The 22897-nt window shown below is 37.8% G+C and overlaps 2 pseudogenes; both read left to right on the top strand.

Moving 5' to 3' along the window:
* The first annotated feature begins 16183 nt into the window (after window positions 1–16183).
* On the top strand, window positions 16184–16687 carry LOC143680834 (mitogen-activated protein kinase 6 pseudogene; annotated as a pseudogene).
* Window positions 16688–16694: 7 nt separating this feature from the next.
* Window positions 16695–17453, top strand: LOC143680830 (mitogen-activated protein kinase 6 pseudogene; annotated as a pseudogene).
* The last annotated feature ends 5444 nt before the right edge of the window (window positions 17454–22897 follow it).

Genomic DNA, 22897 nt, shown 5'->3' with positions numbered 1-22897 from the left:
AGGTCTGTCTCACAGTGGGTCCAGTGGGCCCCCAGACCCATCCTGTAGTTATTTCCCCAGTTCCGGAATGTATAATTGGCATAGACATACTGAGCAACTGGCAGAATCCCCACGTTGGTTCTCTAACTCGTGCAGTGAGGGCTATTACGGTGGGAAAGGCCAAGTGGAAGCCACTAGAACTGCCCCTACCAAGCAAAATAGTAAATCAAAAACAATACCGTATTCCTGGAGGGATTGCAGAGATTACTGCCACTCTTAAGGACTTGAAAGATGCAGGGGTGGTGATTCCCACCACATCCCCATTCAACTCTCCTATTTGGCCTGTGCAGAAAACAGATGGGTTTTGGAGAATGACAGTGGATTATCATAAACTCAACCAGGTGGTAACTCCAATTGCAGCTGCTGTTCCAGATGTAGTATCATTGCTTGAGCAAATCAATAGATCCCCTGGTACCTGGTATGCAGCTATTGATCTGGCAAATGCTTTTTTCTCAATAGCTATTAGTAAGGACCACCAGAAACAGTTTGCTTTCAGCTGGCAAGGTCAGCAATATACTTTCACTGTCCTACCTCAGGGGTATATCAACTCTCCAGCCCTATGTCATAATCTTGTTCGCAGAGACCTTGATCGTTTCTCCCTCGCACAAGACATCACACTGGTCCATTATATTGATGATATCATGTTGATTGGACCTAGTGAGCAAGAAGTAGCAACTACTCTAGATTTACTGGTAAGGCATTTGCATGTCAGAGGATGGGAGATAAATCCAACAAAAATACAGGGGCCTTCCACCTCAGTAAAATTTCTAGGTGTCCAGTGGTGTGGGGCATGTCGAGATATCCCTTCTAAGGTGAAGGATAAATTGCTGCATCTGGCCCCTCCCACAACCAAAAGAGAGGCACAATGCCTAGTGGGTCTTTTTGGATTTTGGCGACAACATATTCCTCATTTGGGTGTGCTACTCTGGCCCATTTATCGAGTGACCAGAAAAGCTGCTAATTTTGAGTGGGGACCTGAACAAGAGGAGGCTCTGCGACAGGTCCAGGCTGCTGTGCAAGCTGCTCTGCCACTTGGGCCATATGATCCAGCAGATCCAATGGTGCTGGAAGTGTCAGTCGCAAATAGAGATGCTGTCTGGAGCCTTTGGCAGGCCCCTATACGAGAATCACAACACAGACCCTTAGGATTTTGGAGCAAAGCCTTACCATCTGCTGCAGATAACTACTCTCCTTTTGAGAAACAGCTTTTGACCTGCTACTGGGCCTTAGTAGAGACTGAACGCTTAACCATGGGCCACCAAGTTACCATGAGACCTGAGTTGCCTATCATGAGTTGGGTGTTGTCTGACCCACCAAGCCATAAAGTTGGGCGTGCACAGCAGCACTCTATTGTAAAGTGGAAATGGTATATACGAAATAGAGCCAGAGCAGGTCCTGAAGGCACAAGTAAGTTACATGAAGAAGTGGCACAAATGCCCATGGTTTCCACTCCTGCTGCCACATTACCTTCTCTTTCCCAGACCAGAGCTATGGCCTCTTGGGGAGTTCCTTACAGTGAATAGACTGAGGAAGAGAAAACTCAGGCCTGGTTTACAGATGGTTCAGCACGATATGCAGGTACCACCCGAAAGTGGACAGCTGCAGCATTACAATCCCTTTCTGGGGTGTCCTTGAAGGACAGTGGTGAGGGGAATTCCTCCCAGTGGGCAGAACTTCGAGCAGTGCACCTGGTTGTTCATTTTGCTTGGAAGGAAAACTGGCCAGAGGTGCGTTTGTATACTGACTCATGGGCTGTTGCTAATGGTTTGGCTGGATGGTCAGGGACTTGGAAAGACCATAATTGGAAAATTGGTGACAAAGAGGTCTGGGGAAGAAGTATGTGGATAGACCTTTCTGAGTGGGCTAAAAACATGAAGATATTTGTGTCCCATGTGAATGCACACCAGAAGGTGACTTCAGCAGAGGAAGATTTTAATAATCAAGTGGATAAGATGACCCGTTCTATGGATACCAGTCAGCCTCTTTCCCCAGCAACTCCTGTTATTGCCCAATGGGCTCATGAACAAAGTGGTCATGGTGGTAGGAATGGAGGTTATGCATGGGATCAGCAACATGGACTTCCACTCACCAAGGCTGATCTGGCTACAGCCACTGCTAAATGCCCAATCTGCCAGCAGCAGAGACCCACACTCAGCCCCCGATATGGCACCATTCCCCGAGGTGACCAGCCAGCTACATGGTGGCAGGTTGATTACATTGGACCACTCCCTTCATGGAAGGGGCAGCAATTTGTTCTAACTGGAATAGACACATACTCTCGATATAGGTTTGCTTTCCCTGCACGCAATGCTTCTGCCAAAACTACTATCCGTGGGCTTACAGAATGCCTTATCCATCGTCATGGTATTCCACATAGCATTGCTTCAGATCAAGGAACACAGTTCACAGCAAATGAAGTGTGAGAATGGGCACATGCTCATGGAATTCTCTGGTCTTACCATGTTCCCCATCATCCAGAAGCTGCTGGATTGATAGAACGGTGGAATGGCCTTTTGAAAACTCAATTACGGTGCCAACTAGGTGGCAAAAACTTGAAAGGCTGGGGTAATGTTCTCCAGGAAGCTGTGTATGCTCTGAATCAGCGTCCACTGTATGGTGCTGTTTCTCCCATAGCCAGGATCCATGGGTCCAGGAACCAAGGGGTGGAAATCGGTGTGGTGCCACTCACTATTACTCCTAGTGATCCACTAGGAAAATTTTTGCTTCCTGTCCCTGCTACCCTGAGTTCTGCTGGTCTACAGGTTTTAGTTCCAAAACGGGGTGTGCTTTCTCCAGAAGAAACAACAGTGATACCACTGAACTGGAAGTTAAGATTGCCACCTAGCCACTTTGGGCTACTTATGCCTCTGGATCAACACACCAAGAAGGGGATTACATTATTGTCTGGGGTAATTGACCCTGACTATCAGAAGGAAGTAGGACTGCAACTACATAATGGAGGTAAAGAAGAGTTTTCTTGGAATATAGGAAATCCCCTGGGGCGTCTATTAGTACTACCATGCCCTGTGATTAAAATCAATGGAAAACTGCAACAACACAATCCAGGCAGGACCACTAGTGGCTCTGAGACTTCAGGAATGAAGGTTTGGGTCACCCCACCAGGCAAAGAACCACAGCCAGCCGAAGTGCTTGCTGAGGGGAAAGGGAACATGGAATGGGTAGTGGAAGAAGGTAGTGATAAATATGAACTTCGACCACGGGATCAGTTACAGAAACGAGGACTGTAATGCTGTTTTGTTCATGTTATACTATTTAAGTTGTAAGATATCAAGTTCAAGAATGAATGTTGCCCAAGGATTTGCACGCTATTCTGGAGAGATTTAATGTGTTTCCAGTTATATGCAGGACAATTGAGTATTGTCAGGTAAAAGAAAAAATGTGTGCTTATTTGTTTTCATTTGGAAATTAAGTATGGTCTAAGGTGATATATATATATGTGCCAAGTTGACAAGGGGTGGACTGTCATGGTTAGGGACAGGTGTCAACTTGGCCAAGTTGTGGTACCTGTTCATCTGATTGGGCAAGCGCTGGCCTGTCTGTTGCAATGAGGACATTTCATAGGATTAGGTCATGATCACGTCAGCTACATCCACAGCTGATTCCATTTGTAATCAGCCAAAGGGGAGTGTCTTCTGCAATTAGTGATGCTAAATCCAATCATGGGAAGCCTTTTAAGGAGGACTCAGAGGAGACAGGTTGCATTCCTGCTTTGGCTGGTGAGCCTCTCCTGTGGAGTTCGTCCAGGCCATCTATTGGAGTCATCAGCTTCGCAGCCTGCCCTGTGGATTTTGGACTCTGCGTTCCTACGGTCACGTGAGACACTTTGATAAATTTTATATTTGCAAGTGTTCCCTCTTGGTTCTGTTTCTCTAGAGAACCCTAACTAATACAAGTTCCAACTGCCACATCTTCCTATAAGTCCCTCAGGCTCTGTTCTTTTCTTCATTTTTTCTCCCTTCTGCTCGTCAGACTGGTTGATATCAGCTGTTTTAAGTTAACTGATTCTTTCTTTAGCTAGCCACAATCTTTTTTTTTAATGAGATGTTACAGGTTTACAGTAATATCATACATAAAATACAGACTTCCTGTCTACTACCCTATTATTAACCCCTTGCAATTTTGGGTTATATTTGTTAGAAATAAGAAGATACTTTTATAATTGTTCTATGAGCTACAGTCCATTTACAATAGGGTTCATTTTGTAGTACAGTGTTGTATTTTGTTTTGCTATTTAAATTTTAGTTTCTGGCTCTGAATTTTATTAAAATGATTTTATATCAGGAGATTATGCAATATTTGCCCTTTTGTGTCTACTGATTTTACTCAAATGATGTTTTCAAAGTTCATCCATGTGGGAGGAATCAGAACTTCAATTCTTTTTATGGCTGAATAATATGCCTTTGCAAATATATACCAGATAGTTTTTATTTATTCATGGGTGAATGGACTTTTGTTGAAAGCGGTGTATTGAAATATCCTACTTTTAATATAGAATCTTTTACTTCTCCCATGAAATCTTTCAATATTTACTTCATGTGTTTTGATACTCTGCTGTTAGATTCATATTTATTTATAATTCTTGGGCCTTCTTATTTAATAGACTCCTTTATCAATATATATAGCCTTCTTTGTCCCTTATAATGCTTCTTGACTTAAAGTCTATTTTATCTGATATTCATATAGCTACACCAGCTCTCTTTGTTTGTTATTTGCATGGTACATATTTTTTCCTTCCTTTCACTTTCAACCTAATTATATCTTTGAGTTTAAGGTGAGTTGCTTGTATTCTGCATATAGTAGGGATATTCTTTTTTATCTATCCTCTTAATTTCTACCTTTAGGCTGGAGTCTCTTAGAATTCTACTTGAAAGATTGGTGCTGATTTACATGCACCCCAGTATGCACACAGGGGCTGATTTTCTCCCTGTGGAACAGGACCTGGAACCCAAAAGGGGAATGCAAGTTGGCTGTACTCTGCATTGTGGAGGATGCTGGGCAGGGTACAAGGAAGTGGGCCAGGTGCATCTTCTATGGCTTTTGAACCTTTGTTTTCTTGATTCAGCACTTGCCTTGTTAATGTAGCCTTTCAATTATTTTCTGTAGTTTTGAGAAAAGTTATTGTCTTTAAGATTACTCTGCTACTTTGTCTGAGTGGGGTTGGAACAATGGCCACCATTTGAGCTGGCCCTCAGCTATCTGAAGTAGTTGATCTAAGGCAGATCACACACACCAGAATTTTGAGAACTATGTCTCTATTCCACCATGGGGTCAGAAGGCTGCACAGGAACCCAACCCCATTCCCACTGCTGCCTGCCATGAGGCTAGGGTAAGGTTGAAAGTAGCTGCTGCAGCAAGGTGAAACTCATTGTTATTTATTACCATTTCCCAGCCTCTTCCTCCTGTGCTTTACTGGATGTTGTACAGTGTACCAGTAGACTCCAGAGTTTCAAAGTAACCAATTCAAATAGTTCTTGTCAGTTTGATAGTTCCTTTGGTTGAGAGACTGACTTATGGAACTTCTTGCTCCACCATCTTCTCACAATTACTCTACTGTGATCTTTTCTTTTTTAAAACTTTCTGGGGATTTAAAATTTTTTGTTACTGTGTGGCCCATGTCTACTTGGTTTCTTTTAATAATTTCCATGTCTCCATTGGTATTCTTTGCATTCATCCATGTTTTTCCTGATTTCCTTTCATTTTTGTCCATGTTTTCTTATAGCTCTTTGAGTAATTTTAGGACCATTTTTAAAGAATCTTTTTTATATCTCAGTTCTGGTCCTCCTCATTTGATAGTATGTAAAGCTCCAAGGAGATTTCAGTGTGTAGGTGACTTTTGAGGTCCATTTCCTTAGAGTATGCAATGCAATGTAGCAAGCTTCTACATTAAATATGCAAATATTCACAAGAAAACAATTGTCTGCTTTTGTTAAAAGCAAAATTATTTTCATATATACATCAGCATATGCTTATATATCTGTTTTTTTCTATGATATTTGCAAACATAATCATATTTAAAATCTAAAATTCTGGAATTAATAAAAATGACTTCCTAGAATTCCACTCAAATAAAAATTTGAAATTTTAGTAAGAAGACAGTACAGTATTTGATATACTGTGATAGGCATTTTAATCTTAATTTTTCCTCTACAGAAACAGACTTCTGTTCAACCATGCACCCCCCTCCCCCCAAAAAACAGACTTATGAAATGGATTTACCACTTAATCTTGGGTGAATTTGTAAACATCTTTAACAAGTTCTAGCCATGACTATATGACTTCTCTCACATTACTGAACTCCCCCATCTTCCATCTCAGTAACCTGTTTCATTTTTGTCACATTTAGATCCACAAATTTTCTTACTGCTTCATCTTCCCTTTATTTTTAATCCCAGCCTTCTTTTGGGGAATTCTAGTTCTTTGTCCATATTGACCCAGCATATCTAGCTTCCTATTTTATTTCTAGGATGTTGTAAATTTCCTATTATAAAACATGAGCTGGGGTGCATGGGTAGTTCAGTGATAGAATTTTTGCCTGCCATGTGGGAGACCTGGGTTCTATTCCTGGCCTCATGCACTTCCCAAACAGACAAGCAAACAAACCAATAAAATTTTAACAAATGGTGCTGCAGTAAGGAGATACTCACATGGAAAAAGAGTGAAATGTGACTCCTGCCACACAGCATACAAAAAAAAAAAAAGGATGAGCTGCAAATTATTTTCTAACCTTTAAAGTCAACCTTTGTTTTCCAACATTGTCTGAGGATTTAATTTTAATTTACCTTGTCAATCCAGCCAAGGTAAGCACGATGTGCCCCATGGAAAGTAATCCTGATTAGCCTCAGTATCTATGAAATCTGGGTTTGATCCCTGGGATGTACCATTCATTATATTTATTAAATGTTCATACCTATCCTGGAATGCAAATAGAGATTGAATTCTCCCATAGAAAAAGAAGCTGAATAGTTCAGAACTTTGAGAGTAGAGTAAAGTTGTACTATTCTGTGAAGTTTGACTCAGAATTGAGTTGACCTCACTGTCCCCTGTTATTCTTGGATTCTGGAGAGTTTCCCAAAAAATGAGATCATGAGCTGGCCTTATCCATTTCCAATTTTTAAATACTGTTAATTTCCATATATTGCTATATCAAAGGAGTATCTTAAATATTTAACTTTTATTGGTATGTGATTTTTCTTTTACTTCCCCAGTCACTTCAACTCTAGAAATAGGAGAGAAGAGAGGATACCACTGAGTCCTGAGATTTTTTTCTTTTCTTACTTTCTTTTTGGTGGGAGGGTGCATGGTCTGGGAAATGAACCCAGGTCTCCCACATGAAAGGTGAGCATTCTACCACTGAACCACCTGTGCACCCACATAAGATGCTTTAATGTTATTTTTGGAGTACCATGCAGAGCACAAGAGGAAGTAATGACTAGAATTGTTTGAATACACTTGGGACTGAGATGTCAGAGATGTCTAGGAAAAAGAAAGTTACCAAAATCAGACCGTATTCCAATTGTTCTTTGGTTCCAAGTTATATACTGTGCCCACAGACTGGATTTATTTAAAGGGAGCTCATTAGAGATGCTAGCATGATTTATTTAAGAGGAATTTTTAGTAATGTTAGTAAATCATGTGAAGCAGTGTTGAGGAAAGGGTAAAACTGGTCAGGCAGTTTGATTGTGAAATGAGAAATAGTATGTCAGGCATAAGAGAAGAAATTGGCACAGGGGTATTCTGTTTCAAAATAGAAGAAAAAAATGAGTTCAAATAATAAAGGGATTGATTGTGCTAAGGAGAGAGGTTGCTAGTAAAGGCTTCAATTTTAATTGTTAATAGTTTCTCAAGAAATAAGGAAAGACATGAGTTCAACTGGACACAGTCACTCTAATCGGGGTTAAATTGCCCAGGTGATGAGAGAGAAAGAATAACTAATGGATTGAATGCAGGAATAATGGTAAAAATTTTGGTGTTAAACTGAGGTGATTTGTCAAATTACATCATTCATCTGTTTATTATGAGTTTTAATATTATCTGCTGAAAAATGTTAAATGTGAAATGCAAAACTGTGGGACTTGAAGTGATTATAGAATGTGGATGAATGATCCGATTATTAGGATATATATGAAACCATTAGTAATCATCACTCTGCATTTCAACCTAAAGAAATGGCTTAATAATGTGCTACATCAGATACAGTAAGGGACAAGGCAGGTAATTAGAGTCACCTCCCATGGGGGCAGATCTGATAAATGCTCAGATGTTCATTGACTTATAGGATAAATGTTTAAAGGGACATCAGATATATTGTTCTCAGGAAATATATGGAGTAAGTTAACCTTTATCATCAGGGTTGGTATGAATATTAAACTTTAAAAAATATGTAATTCTCCAATTATATTTAACACAACCTTTTTCTCACTGTCAGGTACAAATGAGTAAGTTAATCCTGTTTATGACACAGTATCATTATTTGTCAAAAAATGCATGTAATTATGAATGATGTTTTAGAGGAGAATTTACCTTATATGGATCAGTTCACATACAAAAATAAAGAAAAGTGGGTTGTCACAGCTGATGATAATGATTAATGTATGAAAAAGATTTCAGCTACACCTTCACAAAAATTTGAGTGAGCAAATAGACGTCTCCCAAATCTCTCTATTTTATATCCTCTGAGCCTTCTAATCCTATGTGGATTGTGGGACATGACGATGACATTGTGGGACATGACAATGACATTGTACCAGAAATACTTATGGTACTTTCTGGTGCAGGGGATTCTCATGAGTAGATTTCCATGATGGAAGTCATTGACCCCTCCAAGTTGATCAAGACCTTGAATAAATCTAACCCTAATTAAATTGATTGTTTCTTTCTTGATATTCAAATTCATTGGGGTGAGATCTTGAATTTAGTGTTGAGGGAGTTCATTATTATACATCACATGTGAAAGAATCAAGTGTACCCAGAAGGGTAGGTGTAGATTGGATTAGGGAGGAAATGAGTGTCCAGAAGACAGAGATGGATGTTGGGGAACCATGCTAGTGCATCAACCAAGCATAAGCAATTATAGACTTCTTCCTCTGATGCTGGAGATCTAATTGAGATGAGATATGGGTCAGAAAATCATATGTTTGGAATCAGGGAGGGAATTGAAAGTCTGTGAACACTATGGGATAATACATATAATTCAGTGATTTATGTCATTATCTATAAAATAAAGGTATTCATATCTTCATTATTTGATAGAGAATCCAGGACCTCCTATATCTTGACCATGGAACAGGAGAGACCTCCCTCTGTTTCTTTTGGCGCACACTTCATATTCCTGTTAATTGGACTGGGTTGCTGCCACGTGGTTGGTTTGGGATTCCTGACAGATGAGTTTGGGAGTTGTGGTCAAGACTTGAGTCTGAAGATTTCTATCTCCTTTCTCAGCTTTGTGCACCTTTGATCACTAACTGTTTTGCTCACCTACTGCTTGTCTGGTTTGAGTGAAAGAAGACAATTGTCAACTGAGCTATTGACAATGTCACCGCAGGTGAGTAGGGAATTCTTCAACTGAAGTTACACAACTGTTGCGAGAAAATGGGGAGATTTCTCCTATTGACTTAAACATTCTAAATTCATTCATGGGCTATTCAAGGATCTGAGCTTCAGCTTCATTATCTGGACTCTGAAACAGTTATGGTGAGTTTGGGACTCGTCAATAGGTAACCTTCCCAATATTAAAGTTGTTTTCCAGCCTCCATTAAGGTCGTGCATGCACTGAAGAGATGAGAGATTTTTTCTTTTTATCACCTAAACCATGGCCTCACTGGAGAAATAATGCACTCATGGATCATGTCAGTGCCTGAAGTAGCCTTAGGCATGTGGTGAACATAGTGATAGAGATGTGAAAGAGAAGAAGTTAAGAGTCAGTAGGGAGGCTGTTGTTTCAGCAGGTACATTCAATGAATCCAGCTTTACAGGTGTTGGGGTGTAAGACTGTGCATTGTTGACTAGAGCAAGAGGAGATTAGGAAACTAAAGGAAATGAGGAATCCTTTGTTTTCCCCAGTTTTAATTTTAAAGTGTTGATAGACTTTATTTGCATATTTTCAAATATTCCAAAACAGAAAACTAAAAATTTCCTTACAAATGTGTTCCCAACTTCAATTCCCTTGGTCAATTTTGTTCAAATTTTATAAATGGATGCAATATATAGGAAGTAATGTTCCCTTAAGTGGAATAAGATTTATGGCACTGTGAAAATTTTTCAAGATTTGAAGAATCTAGAAGCAAAGAAGGGGCTTCTCTTAAGCTTGAACAAAAATGAGATGAAGCTATAATAGGGACAATGAAAACCAGTATTATAGGCCCTAGAAAATATGGAGAATGGAGGATATTCTACCACAGAAATGGTCAGACTAGGGTCATTCTGTTGTTCGCGAGCTGCCAGAATGTGATATACCAGAACTGGAATGGCTTTTATAAAGGGGAATTGAATAAGTTACAAGTTTACAGTTCTTTGCCTTTGGAAATGTCCAAACTAAGGCATCCACAGAAAGATACCTTAATTCAAGGAAGGCTGATGCATCTGCAACATCTCTGTCAGCTGGAAAGGGACACTGGTCCTTTCCTCTTGGGCTCTGTTGCTTTCAGTCTGTGTTCCTGTGGAGGTTCCTCACTTTACTTCTCCAGGGATGTCTTTCATTTCTTGGCTTCCCTTGGCTCTCTCCAGGTTCTGGTTTGCTTAACATCTCATGGAAGCATCTGCTTGGCTCCAAGCATCTCCAAACATCTGTGTCTCTGTTCTCCATGTGTCCACATCTGTGTCAGCCCCGCTGTGTGTCTATTACATCTATCACATGTAATCTATTTATTTCAAGTATCTAAGTTAGTTTCTTCATATTGTTGTATATATAACCTTTTATATTCTACATATATTTATATTTTGTATTGTTAATATATTTAAATTATTTTATATTATTTTATAACACATACAACCACCTAATTGAAATGTTTTCTGACTTTACTCACATGTAGTTCAATCCCATAGAATTTAAACTCTTTGATTATGACTTAATGTCTTTCTTGAATCTCAAGTTCCAACACTCACAGCAGTGCTGGGAAGTCAGTGAATAATTTTTAATACATAAATAAGAGACAGTACATTTCAAAATAATTATTTCCACTAAGGATTATGATGAGGTTTCAGAACACAATAATAAACACACCACATATATCATTTTCCAGAAATAATTTAAATTTTTTGGTGGAGTTTGTGCTTATTGGATTATTTTTGAAAATAGTATTCAACAACTGTGGAAACATAGAATTTTTTTCCCATATGAATATGGAAGATTCTACAGTCTCTCTCTGAACTTGTATATGGGCAACAACAACCAGAGGTCCCCCTGAAATGAAAACAATGACAAGAGTTACCCTTTGTTGGTGAAATATTGTCAGTGCTCTCTATTCAAAGTATTTTTGCCTTGCTGAGCTTCAGTGCTTACCTTTTTCTTTGGTAGACTGCCATGGAATTGAAAATGCACTATTAGCACAACTCAAATTCTAGGTGTCTTTTTTCCTACAAACATGATATGCTTTTCCACTTAGCACAAGGAGAGGAATTGTGAAGAGAAGCAATGGGATTGTTCCACAACCAGAGTCTAGGTGAGTTCTAGGAACATGTCCATCAATAGAGGAGGGGCCTCATTTGTTACTGATTAGGCCCTTGGAAATATCAATTTAAGGTTTCCTTAAGTGAATTATGATTTTTGAACTGTATGCAAGGATATTTGGGAAATTTTCTTCATATTAGGCCATTCTATAAATCAAGAATTATCAAGCTCTATTCAAGTATCTTTGACTTGACAAAGGGATATTCACATACCATTGCAATTAAGCTATCACATAATTAGCCTTGTCCTCATCTTACTCTTGGAAGGTTTCCCCCTCTTTTATACTTCTCTGACATCCCGACTTCTTTTTATTTTACTCATATTTCAATCCTGAATATCTTCTCTGATTTTTCTTAGTTTGTTTTGTTTGTTTGGGAAGTTCATGGGCTGGGAATCAAATCTGGGTCTCCCATGTGGCAAGTGAAAATTCTACCACTGAACTACCCTGATATCCCATATTCTCTGATATTTAATGCCCTGTAATGTTTTCTTCTGCCTATGTCATTCCTTAATTTGCTATTCTTTCCCAGAGAAATGTCAGTCTTTGAAATAAACTGACAGGAATATTTCAGATTTTCCAACTTTTTATTCCCAGAATACTATTCTAACAATTTATTATGTGTTTTCCCCAAATAATTATAGGCAGGAAAATTGCCTGTAAAAAGCAAGAAATGCTATTCATATAACTTACCTACAGGAAAGACAGTTGTGACATCATGTCATTGGTAAGCTTCATAGAGTGTGAACCTTAGTTTTCCAAATACTTACCTAGGGATTGAATAAATTAGCAATTCAGTACAATTACCTAGCTGTAATTAATGTTGGAATTAAATGTTAATCCACAAAAAATCTGCGATAATTTGAATTTAGGAGAAAATTAAACTGGACATAAAACTCTGACTTCTTATAAAAATATGATTGCACAAACATGATTCAAGTAAATAAACTGAAGCACCAGGAAGTTCAGAATTGATCAGATAACTCTGCAGTTGAGTTGGTGTAATAGAGAAACTCTCCACAAATTCAGATGAATAGTATGTATAATGTATATGAAACTAACATGGGAAAGAATTTGTTTTAATATTTTTATTGCGAAATCTTCACACACATACATTCCATACATGGTGTACAATCAGTGGTTCTCAATGTCATCACACAGTTGTGTATTCATCACCACAATCATTTTTATGTATATACACAAGTGTTTGGCAGTTTCTAATCCATTTTCCCACAGCAGATATCTCACACTCAAAATAATTCCTCTCAATACAGTTATTTGCAAGAAATTTCCACTCTCAGATACACAGTGACTCAACATACATTAATTCCTATGAGAAAGGAACCATATTTAAAGTAAGCCACTTGAACAAGTCCTCAGTGATTTGTCATCTTTTAATCAACCTAAGCAGATTCACATAAAAAGTAAATAATCTGAATACCTTCAAAATCCTAAAGTCTTTATTAAAAGCTCTGGCCACAGGCAATGCAATGGAACTCACACTGAAAAGAAATCCTATGAATGCCATACATGTGGTAAGTCCTTCATTCATTGTTCTGCTCTCAGATGACATGACAAATTTCAAATTGGAGTGAAACCCTACGAATTTCATCTATGCAAGAAAACTTTCAATTGATATTCTCATCTTAGGCAACATGAAAGAACACACATTGGTGAGAAACTTTATGAATGCCATAAATGTAGGAAAGCCTTCAGCCATTATTCTACCCTCAGCATGAAAGAACACACACTGGATTGAAACCCCATGAAGGTAATGTGTGGGAAAATCTTCCATCAATGTTCTTATCTTAGAAAATACTGGAGAGAAACCTTATGAATACCATACATGTAGGAAAGCCTTCAGTCAATATTCTTATGTTAGACAACATAAGAGAAAACACACTGGAGAGAAACTCTAGGAATGCCATCTATGTGGGAAAATCTTCAGTAATCTTCTCATCTTAGGTGACATGACAGAACTCATATTGGAGAGAAACATTATGAGTGCCATACATTTGGGAAAGCCTTCTTCTATTGTTTTGCCCTCATACATGTGAGAACACACACTGGTGAGAAACTCTATGAATGCAATATATGTAGGAGAGTCTTCAGTCATTTTCTACCCTCAGAAAGCATGAGAGAACTCACACAGGAGAGAAAACCTATGAAGGTGATCTATGTGGAAAAACCTTCATTTAATTTTATTATCTTAGACAACATGAGAGAACACACACTAGAGAGAAAACCTATGAGTGCCATACATTGAGGTAAACCTTATTTTATTGTTCTGCCTTCATATATGTGAGAACATACACTGAAATAGAAATCCCATGAATATTATCTAATTGGGAATGCTTTTGCTCATAGTTAAGTCATCAGGCAACATGAGAAGAATGCACAGTATACAGAAGCTATAAGGCTATCCTCTATATGGGAATAACTTAATTTTTTCATCCTTAGACAACATGAAATTATTCAAACTTAAAAGGAAACCTATGAATATCATCAATGTGGGGAAACCTTCAGCCAATATTCTGACCTTAGATGAAATGCGAGAACTCACACAACACATTTGAAATGTGGAAGAGATTTTAACCATAGCTTTAACCTTTAAACACATCAGAAAACTTACATACTGAAGAAACACTATGTACTCAATATGGTGTTGCCTTTGGGCATAAGTACTATTTTAGTTAGTATCAGCAAATTTATACAGGAGAGAATCCATATGAATTTTATCTTCATAGCAAAGCCTTTAGTAACTGGTATAACGATGTACCATAAGGGAGAACACACAATATAATCTAATGGGAGTGGAAAGTCTTCATATACCACTCTGATATACAAGCCAGAGAAATTACATGTGATAAATTCTATGTAGTCAATCTGGAGTGCCTTAATTTGCAATTTATCTTTTAAATTATATGAGTGGACTCTGCAGGAAGGAATCACTAGGTCTGTAATTACCATGCACTATCATTCAGTGAAACACAAGCCTCAGTGTGCTAAAACTACTCAATTCAGGAATGACCATGATAACATGAAGTGGAAGGGGGAAGGTCACAAAAACATGAAATAAGAGAAAAAAGTCTTTATCATCAGGTTGAAGTTCCTTGGGGGAGATATAGAAATTTCATGATGGAAAATGTATTCAATGTAAAATCATGAGAAATAATTTATGCAGAAATTTGTGAGATTTTGGGTATGCATTATTGTGTATCTGTGAGGAATAGTGTTTGAAGGTATTGGGAAAATTAGATATTTTGTGGCTGAGTTGTAGAGATCAGTGGTGGAAATGTTATAGGTTTAGGGATAGAAGGTCTGGGGATAGAATGTGAAGTCTATTATTTTGGAGTCCTCTAGGCTTCTATGGATGCCTCTAACATATTATTGATGGAAAATTTTAGATCAATGATTTTATCTGAAGAATAAGAACAGATGCTTGCTTTATTTATGATATGGGAGCACCAATTTGTATAAGAAACATATAATCAGTGGGTGAGAGGGTCCTGATCATAGTAGTTCATTGACTGAAGCAGAGATCCCAATCCCAATTCCTTTCACTACTGGCTGTATCAATCTGAACCCACTGAAATAATTATCTTAGTGATCAAAGAGATAATGATTTCCCAAATCTACAGGGCTCATAGGCAATGCCATTATGATGGTCCAAACATGGAAATCCCGTCCTTGACATTAATTTTGGAAAACCTACTATCAAGAGCAAGCACAATGTGATGATGGCCATGGCAAATGAGATCCTCAGAGGCACCACTGCTGTCAGCACAGTCAGAGACCTGAGCTGATGCTGGGGCTGTCCATGAGCCCTGCACTCTCGATGAGTTGGAGATGTCTCATATCAGAATGAGATGGATGATAGCTATGATTGTGATTGTGGTGAGCTGGAGCCTCCTGATCACTTACAAAAGACATCTTCAATCAACCTCCACCAGATCTTCTGTTGAAATATTCAGCAACAAAGGAAGAATAGCAAAACCGAAATAGTGCTTACCAGAACCTTACAGTGATGCTGCTAAGGACAGTCCAACACTGAATGCATCTGCACTGTGAGGAGAATGTTCAGAGAAACTTGTTATGTGCATATTTACTCACATTTTTGTGAAATGTTAAATCATTTAGTGTATGTAAATCTGAGTGCATAGTGTCATTTCATACCATTTGAGTTTCTTGAGTGTTTTCTTTAAATTTCTGCAGAGTTACTGCCCCCTTTCTTGAACTATGACTGCTGTAATCTTTTTAATTCTCAATGTGAGTAGAGCATTTTGAGCTTTAAATCTAAGGAGAATTCAATGGCCTGGTTGGCATATGCAATGAATATCAAGAAACCATCTTGCTGTGGAAGCAAAATTAATTTTCTTCTCCTTTTTTGAAATATCTTTCCTTTTGATACCAGTTTTCCTCTTTGTTCACCCAAGTTCAACAATTCAAAAGGAAGAGTCATGACTAAGAGTTTTGAAAAGGCAGAAGAATTTGAAATTCTCGTAAACATTCATGGTTTTGATCTGGGTTCTAAGTGTATGGACTTAAAACTAGGGTTATGGAAGCAATGGCATGGTTATTTCCAGTTGTAGACAATGACTGGGACAAAAGTGTAGCCATCAAGAAAATTATCTTATTGTCAAACATGCTGTACATGAAATAAAAATTAGCAGAAGATGACCATGATAACATTATAAAAGTGTCTGAAATTCTTGGTTCCAGTTAACAGATGATGTGGTCTCTCTTCTGAATTGAACAATTTTTATGTTGTTCAGGAGTACATGGAGACAGACCTAGCTAATGTGCTGGAGCAGGGCCCTTTACTGGAGGAGCATGCCAGACTTTTCATGCATCAGCTGCTATGTGGGCTTAAACATATTCATTCTGCAAAAGTATTGCAGAGAGATCTCAAAACACCTAATCTTGTCATTAATATTGAAGACTTGGTGCTGAAGATAAGTGACTCAGCTGTTTCCAGTAATTAGTTGAGAAGCACAAGATTTACTGGAACAGATTTTGACATTTAGTGCAAAGGTTCAGTTAACAACAGAAAAAGCCCTTTCTTATTCTTACATGAGAATATATTCTTTACCAACAGATGAGTCAATTTCAAGTCATCCTTTTCATATTGAAGGTGAAGTTGATATTTTGCTTATGGATGAAACTCAGCCTTACTTATAACAGGGAAAGTTACCATGATTGTCAGTTTTCAGAGCATAATTAGCTAATACTTAACAACTTTGATGTTGAGGAAATTCAGCTTAACCCAAGAGCTCTGTCTGATATCACTAATGAAGAAGTACAGTTGATCCTTGAAAATATTTGGATGGAGAGCATGAAAAATATCTGGAGGATCCTATTTTTGAAAGCAGTTATTCTACTGAGCTTTGTTGGCAGTACCAAAATCATTATGAAAACAAATATTGTGACCTGGAGTATAGCCATTCTCATAACTAGAAAATGAGTTCATCATCATAATTAGATAACTTAGCTTGGAGAGAGAATGAAGTTAATCATTATGAACTCAAGCTTATTATAGGTTTTTCCAACTGGAAAGAACAAAGCAAAGAAAAATCTGATACAAGCAAGCCAAATTGTGAAAGAAATGGATTGGTTAAAGCTCAGATAGCTCTAAAGGATGTATCACAGTGGTTGGTTGAAAAAGAAAGGCAAAAGAATCAATTATTTGACTTTGATTTCTTTATAACAAGAAATATTCAGCTTAGTTAACAATATGAGCCTACTGATGTTGATAAATTAAATGACTGATGTTGATCATTATTATTAATAAATTAAATTACTTTGTTCAGTGTACTAATTAGAATAGAAAAATTTGATATCAAAGTCAGTAAAAAGAGAAAAAGAGGAAAAATGAATGGCAAATCTGGTTCAATGAGAAGCCGATGCCAGTCTTCTTGGGATAACCAGTTTGTTACTGGTGGGGAGGACGATTTTCTCATGTCAGTTTTGTTGTAAGATAAGAAAGAGTGAGCAAATTGACAAGGAAAACACACCAGTTACTTGCACTGGTTTTGTAGTAAGAAAGAGGTGCTGAAATGCTAGAAATTAAGCCAGTAGAGGATGAGAAACAGGGAGAGAGGAAATGAGGAAGGATTTCTAAACAATAGGGAGTTCCTCTTTAATAAGCAGCTTCAATCCATAGGCATCCCAGAGTTTTTAAGTCCAGTTGGATCAACACTTAAGTCGATATAGTCCTCACTAACACCTTCTGCTATGAAATCTTCCCCTCAAATTCCTCATAAAACATACAACAGCATTCTGAAACATCTGAACTAAAAGAACTCAGCTGACATTTTTCTTTGTGTTCTTTGTGAAAAGTGTTTTGTCTTGTTTATTATTAGTTTGTCTCTTAAAAATATTTTTATTGACAAATCTTCACACACATACAGTCCATACATGATGTACAGTGTCTCACAATATCATCATTTACTTGTGTATAAATCACCATGATAATTTTTGTTTTGCATGGGCAGGCACTGGGAATCAAACCTGGGTCTCCAGCATGGCAGGTGAGAACTCTGCCTGCTGAGCCACTATTGTCCACCCCACCATGATCATTTTTAGAATATTTACATCACTCTAGAAAGAGAAATAAAAAGAAAAAAAATCTCATATGTCCCATATCCCTTACCCAGTCCTCTCATTGATTACTAGTATTTCAATCAATCCAATTTATTTTAGCCCTTATGCCCCCTATTATTTATTTATCTATTATCCACTTTTTAATTCATCTTTTCCATACCCTGGATAAAAGGAACATCAAGAACAAGGTTTCAGAATCACATAGTCACATTGTAAAAGTTATATCATCATACAATCATCTCCGGGAATCATGGCTATTGGAACACAGCTCAACAGTTTCAGGTACTTCTCTCCAGCCACTCCAATATACCATAAACTTAAAAGCGATATCTATGTAATACATAATAAGACCTCAGGATAACTTCCTACTCTGAAATCTCTCAGCCTCACCAAACTTATCTGCTGCTTTGACAATTTATGTCCTTTTCCAAATTTTCTTTTGAATCTATTTCATTACTTTTAGTTGCCTCCTCAAAGATTCTAGGGCTTGGTTGTTCAATATTATAAGCATTGAATAGTTGTTACCATGTGTGACTATTAAATTTAAATTAATTAAATTTAATTAAAACAAAAAAATTGAGTTCTTCAGTGAAACTAGCCAAATTTGAAGATCAAGGAGTAAAAGGCAAAAAAAAAAAGGTACTCAAAGAAACAGAACACAAGCTCAGGCTCTGCTTGTTGTAGTCACTGTTAACAGCACCCTGTTCTCCTGAGGTCACTGAAATTGCTGCTCCAAGCCTCAAAATCCTCGCTTCAACTGTGAATCAGAAGGCCACCAGTTGGAAGGTGGAACAAGATGGTGGCATAGTGAGGTGTGGAATATAGTTTGTCCTCCAGGGAAGCGAGTAAATAGCCAGGAATGGTACAGAACAACTGCTGGGGGAACATCAGTGACCAGGCACAATGTATACCAGTCTAGGCCAGGTGAAATGGCCAAGATACCATAGAGAACTGTAAATCCCCCAAGCTGTGGATGGCACCCCTCCCTCATAGGCATGGCAGGCTGGTTCCACAAGGGGAAAGGAAACAGACTTTGCTAGCAGCAAGCTCCAATTGCAGAACTAATTAACAAGTTCTGACTAATAAAAAAGCCCCATCACAGATAGACCTGGAATAAGCACTAAGGGAACTAGGAGTTTTTGCCCTGGCAGAGAGGGAGCAGAGCTTATGAATAAAAAAACAGAAGCACTTTTAGTTGGACCCCAAGAAAAGGGAGTGCATAGAGCCCAGAGATGCTGGGATTTCCTTAGAGAACAGGGGAGAAGAAGGGGCACCTTGCAGGAGTAAGTAATGACAGACACAAGAAGTTAGTTAAGTGGGGTTAGGAGACTCATCTCTTGCAAGAGCAAGAGCAAGAGCAAAAGTAAGAGCAAGAGCAAGAGCCCCAAATAAACTGATGTCCATGTATTTATTGTGTTTTTACATGGGAACTGCTTTTAGAGAGTATAATCAAAGCAGGATTTATTTTGAACATCTGTCATGCCTGCAAAGCTACAAAGTTTGATTCCCAGCTTCTTGTCTCAGGAGCTGTTTATTTTCTTATCAGCATGCTCTTTGTTCAGGTCTCTTCAGGCTCTCAAATCAGCATCCTTGAGAGCATTTGCATCAATAGTTTACCACATTAGCAGGGTACAGTGTGACTATGCCTTGTCCTCAGTCAAACCTGAGAACACTAGTTTCTGCAGTTTGCTACCTGAAACTGCTCAGACAGGACATTTCTATGGTAAAGCCAGATTAGATAAGGTGCAGCCCAGGGCAGACCTCATTCCACAGATACCAGGGGGCCTTGCCTCCACAGGTAGTCTGATGTGACCTTGCCAACAGTCAGAGGAGTGCTTCATGTAAAACCTAACCTGGGCCCCAACATCTCCTCCTTTTTTATTCTTTAAGAAGAGTTAATTTTGGAAGAGTTAACTTCAGAACTCAAGTGTTGCTGAAGAATCATTATTCTGTTCAGGAGGAGTGGGAGGTATCCACACTGGAGGACTGAAAGCTTAACAAAGAACAGCAAGCTATAAAAAAACAATTCTGGAGTAAAAGTTGACCAGTTGATAGTAAAACTGCAGCCGCATCTCAGGTAAGTTTTTTTTTTACTTATCTCCAAGTCATAACAGATGCAGAGGAGGTATTAGTTGTCAGCTGGTGGTGGTGTTTCCTCTGGTTCTGGGTGGTCAGCACCAACTTCTTCATCTGTGTTATCAATGGCTCAGTCTGCTGCTCTGGATTTATGTCTCACACAGTGTTCCAGGACCCAAAATGGTCACTCTGCACCTTCTGGAAAAGCACAAACAACTCTTTCCCCACATTAAAGCAGGATCAGGTCCCTTCCATTGACCTGTCTGCAAATCTTTCCACCATACTAATGCTGTGGGACATGTGAGTGTTCCCTGGAAATGAATTTCAGCTGGTGTGAGGGAGTTTTTACGATTTTAAAAAAATTTAAAGTATTAAGGGCTAAAGCCTTGAGAGGAGGAAAGGTATTCTCCCCCTTTTTGGTTTTCAAGCATTGAGGTAAGAGAATGATGAGTTTGTTCAATAATGGTTTGTCTTTGCAGATTATGTGGAATTCCTGTGGTGTGAGAGATATGAAAATTTGTATAAAATTGTATAATACTGTGATTTGTATAAGCCGGGCCATTATTTGTTTGGCGTGCCACCAGTTTTCCCATAATAGGAAATGCTACTAGGTAATGTGAAATAACATGTTTTGAGCTTTCCCCTGACAGGCAGGTAGCAAAAATGAAAGTAGAGTAAGTATTAATAGTAACATACACCCATTGCAAATGACCAAATTTTGTAAAATGAGTTACATTCACTTGCCATAATTGGATTGACTGAAAAGAAATGCAGGAGCGAGAATTCTTTACAATTGACCATGCTTAGTTTTTGGTTATTTAAATTTTTTTTGCATGCAGTATTTATGATATTTTCACACACTAGTGGCCAAATTCCAATTAGCTTATGTGACTAGGTCCAGTTTGATCCTCTGGGAATTGTCTAGGAACCAAGAAGAGCTTTCTGGGACCTAGATTTTTTTAAAAATTTATTCATTAATTAAAAAAAAACAAAATAAAACAACATACATAATCAGTAATTCACAATATCATCACCTAGTTTCATATTCATCATTTCTTAGAATATTTGCATTAATTCAGAAAAAGAAACAAAAAGACAATAGAAAAAGAAATAAAATGAACACAGGAAAGAAAAAAAAAGATTATACCTATCATCCCCCTTACCCCTTGCCTTCATTGATCACTAACATTTCAAACTAAATTTATTTTAACATTTGCTCCCCCTCTTATTTGTTTTTATTCCATATGTTCTACTCGTCTGTTGACAAGGTAGATAAAAGGAGCATCAGACACAAGGTTTTCACAATCTGGGACCTAGATATTTTTATCAAAGTACACCTCTTTCCAGGAGGATAGCCAGTCCTCTCAGCTAGAGTGCACATTTTAACTATTTCTTACCAAGGTCTTGCAATAGCTACATCAGTTGCATGCAATGGCAATATCAGGTGAACAGAACAGACTTCACAAATGTATTTTTCCTTTACATTTGGCTCTTAGAATCACATCTGCTCATGATGCAAGTCATGGTTATTTTGTGGGGTAACTTTACTTTATACACATATTTTTATAAATATGGGACAAAGCATCACAATATTTTTATACAGGCTTAAAGGAATTTATGTATATACATGATTTAAACATCATTTAGCCAGTACAATAAGAGTATACATTAAGAACAGATCCATTTACAGCAATATTATTTTAGATTAATAGATTAAGTCACCTGGTTTGGCAAAGAAAAGAAGCATTTTCCAGTCAGTATAACATTTATAAAACAGAAAAGAAATATTACCAAGATTTACATAGTTTGGGGCACCCAGTACAATATGTTTAGGAGACAGACAAACACATTACTCAACCATTACAGTATTTTTATCCTAGCTACCCTGGTCTGGGGAAAGAGTGTATGACTTCTATTGCCTCATTTATTTTTTTGTAAGCATTTTCAATAGAATTTTAATTATCAGGGATATATTTATAAATTTTGCATGCATAATAGCATAAGATTTTTCTTGAACAGTTGTCAGATTTAGCCCAGTCCAATTCTGTCTAGTGGTTGATGTTATTTGGTGTGGAATACCTTCAGCTGAATTAGTTAGGAGTTCAGCACAGATTCAGCAGTGAGAGATATTGTGCACTCGGTATAGGTATGAGCCCATGGTGTTTGACTATCAGTCATTTTTCCAGCAATTATCCAGTTTAAGAGTGTAAACACTGTAACATACTTAATGATGAAGAAAAAGTTGATTATTAGGCAATATTTAAAAATCATTCCTTTTAGCATAGGTCATTGCCATTGTATTATTATTCTCTTTGCTATTATTTCAATGGCCCTTGGCCTGTCTTGATTGTATTTCTTTATTCAGACTTTAGAGCTAATTTTGATCATAAATGGAGCTAAATCCTTTTGCATGAATTGTTACATTAGGGCATGATTTAGCCTTTCCCAGTTTCCTTTTTATAAGGAATAAGTATTAATTGCTCTTAAAATGAGAA

Source organism: Tamandua tetradactyla, chromosome 1 (genome assembly GCF_023851605.1).
Source record: "Tamandua tetradactyla isolate mTamTet1 chromosome 1, mTamTet1.pri, whole genome shotgun sequence".
NCBI classification, from domain to species: Eukaryota; Metazoa; Chordata; class Mammalia; order Pilosa; family Myrmecophagidae; genus Tamandua; species Tamandua tetradactyla.
Note: the sequence above shows the minus strand (reverse complement) of the source record. Positions and strands in the feature narration are given on the sequence as shown.